At 33.1% G+C, this 2,871-nt stretch overlaps 1 long non-coding RNA gene across 1 annotated transcript in view; it reads left to right on the top strand.

Annotated features, from left to right (window-relative positions):
- Positions 1 to 2,871, top strand: part of LOC128250965 (uncharacterized) — a 701,915-nt gene that overhangs the window by 151,333 nt on the left and 547,711 nt on the right. The gene's annotated exons all lie outside the window — the stretch shown is intronic.

Genomic DNA, 2,871 nt, shown 5'->3' with positions numbered 1-2,871 from the left:
ATATATATATATATATATGTATGCATGTACATATATATAAACATATATATATATATATATATGCATGTACATATATATAAACATATATATATATATATATATATATATGCATGTACATTACTCAAAACACTAATGTATGTGACATAATTTTGCGTGACTAATTTGATAATAATTAGTAACTAATTAACATGACGGTTATTAATTAACATGGCTTAATTGTTCATCTATAGAAACAACAATTTAGAATAAACAGGATCTATTCCAACGTTTGTTATAAAATGAAAGTCGTTTTGACTGTCAGACTTTCTCCAAAATATTTGCGATCGATGATGTAATATGAAACGCTGTATTTCTTTGAAAAGAAAGTCTGCGTATCCGAAACGACTTTTAATGCCGCTAAACGTTTTGTCCAATGCACTATCGATTCTACCAACTCACCGGTTTCAAATTTTGGCACAAGTCCAGTAATTTCGTGGGCGCGGGACGCAAGTCGATTATATCAACGCCAGTGCTCAACTGGTGGTTATTTTATCTTCCTCGATGGGATGACATGCAAAGACGACCTCTGAGGATCGGCAGAATTTCAACTCGGAACGTAAAGACAGATTTAAAATTACTACGGGTCTTTTAATCTGATGCGTAGGGGATTCTACTAATCCATTTTGATTAAGCTGTGAAATACTACATTATGAAATATTGGCCACCCGATTGTAATATGAGCCAACGGCTAATTCACTGCTGTTCAGAAATAGCAGGCAACCTTCCTCAAATAATACCTACATTTAGTGTGGTGACAAGTTATAAAAGCTGGAGGAGACAATGGCTAAAACATTGTGAAACATCGCGACCGTAAGAAGCATGATGAAGTCAAAAGTCTGAAGATATCAGTGTATAAGAATACCTCTTCTTAAAAGTACGGATATAATTTATCCCTAATCGATGATTAATAAAATAAAGAGATTTTATCAGAGATCTCTAATGGGAATTCTGCCTGTTTGTGATGAAAAGCTTCTTCTATTTCCACTGGATTTAAACTCAGAATATAGAAGGTCGGAATAAATAATGCAAACCAGCTTCACTCGCAACTTAATGCTCCTTCCGATGCACAAACTTTGCCCTGTTCACCCGTATCATTAATGCTGCAGATGTTGGTACCAAGACAGTAATTGTTAGTGGAGGTGGTTAAGTCGATTACATCCACCCCGTACTCAACTGGTACTTATTTTATCCACCCTGAAAGGATGAAAAGTGAAATCGAACGTGGTGGAAATGGAACCCAAAATGTAATGAATCAGAAGAAATACAGCAAAGCATTTTGTCAGACGCGTTAACTGTTCTGCCAAGTCACCGTCTTACTCGCTCCGATCATAATCTCATGCAGAAACATAAACTAGGACGAAGGATGGTTATAGTTTAGTCTTTTGGAATATTTCATTGCTGATAAGGCGGCGAGCTGGCGGAAACGTTAGCACATTGGTCGAAATGCTTAGCGGTATTTCGTCTGTCTTTTGTTCTGAGATCAAATTCCACCGAGGTCGATTTTCATCCATTTGAGGTCGATAAATAAATTATCAGTTGCGAACTGGGATCGATCTAATCGACTGGCCCCCTCCCCAAATAATTTCGGGCCTTCTCCCTAGAGTAGAAAAGAATATTCCATTGCAGATACGCGTTTCAAAAGGAAAAATGGGAGAAAGTTTTTTAATAAAGATATAGTTGGTTCTTTAAAGAAACGAAATAATTAAATGAACAGCAATGTAGATTGTATTACCTAATTCATAATTGATGCGGTGAGATAGATACATAGGAGCAGCTTTAGCGACGAACTCGACAGTTTCACGAAAGCTATAAACACAAGCACGTTCTGTGGAGTTTATTACGTAAAACTAGAATTAGTTAACCTCGAACTATTTTTAGACGTTCACAAAATATATTAAGGTATGGAAGGAAAAAATCTCTTCATGATTGCATAAGCAGTAGTTGTAGTAGTAGTAGTAGTAGTAGTTAGGGTTGCAAGAACAACATGGTTAATAGAAAGAAACGTTCATTATTTTTTTCGGTTTCGGCTTCGGAAGAGAAAAAAATCGGAGAAGAAAGTAAGAAAATGAAAAAGAAAAAAAAATCGATTAAACATTTGCTAGTAATAATATTTCTTCTCATGTCCAAGACATGCAGAAAAGACATTCTTTCGTTAAAGGTAGGAATAAAAATAAAATATTATATAGAACAACGAAAAAAGAATGAAAATTAACAAACAAACAAAAAAAGCAACGAAAAATAACTCGACTCTATACAACAACAACGATGATAAAAGGAAGAACACGTCTATTGTATTAATAAAGATAACGAGAAGAGAGTAATTATGTTCCAAAGTCATGTGATATAACTACGTCTTCGCAAGAAAATGTTAGTTTTCTTTTAATTTTTCTTTCCTTAGACTATATTCTATGCGCGTTGTAGAATGGCAGGTTATTCCATTCGGTGGGTTTCCTACGTCTGCAAATATTTACGTATGCTAATGCGTACGTGTTTATATAAACACATTCATATCTGCAAATATACATGCGTGGGTGTGTGTGTGCATGTGTATGTATTTATATCTGAAATACTATATATGTCACATTTTATTACATTTCTGTATTTGTACTATATATATACATTTACTATATATACATATATATACTACATATACACATATATATTTACGTATATATATATATACTAAATATATATATACTACATATATATATATTCTACATATACATATACAAATATACTACATATATATATATATATATATATATATATATATATATATACTACATGTATACTACTTATATATATACATACACCGAGACACACATATACGTA

This window comes from Octopus bimaculoides, chromosome 27, assembly GCF_001194135.2.
Source record: "Octopus bimaculoides isolate UCB-OBI-ISO-001 chromosome 27, ASM119413v2, whole genome shotgun sequence".
Classification (NCBI taxonomy): domain Eukaryota; kingdom Metazoa; phylum Mollusca; class Cephalopoda; order Octopoda; family Octopodidae; genus Octopus; species Octopus bimaculoides.
This window is presented reverse-complemented; position numbering and strand designations above follow the sequence as displayed.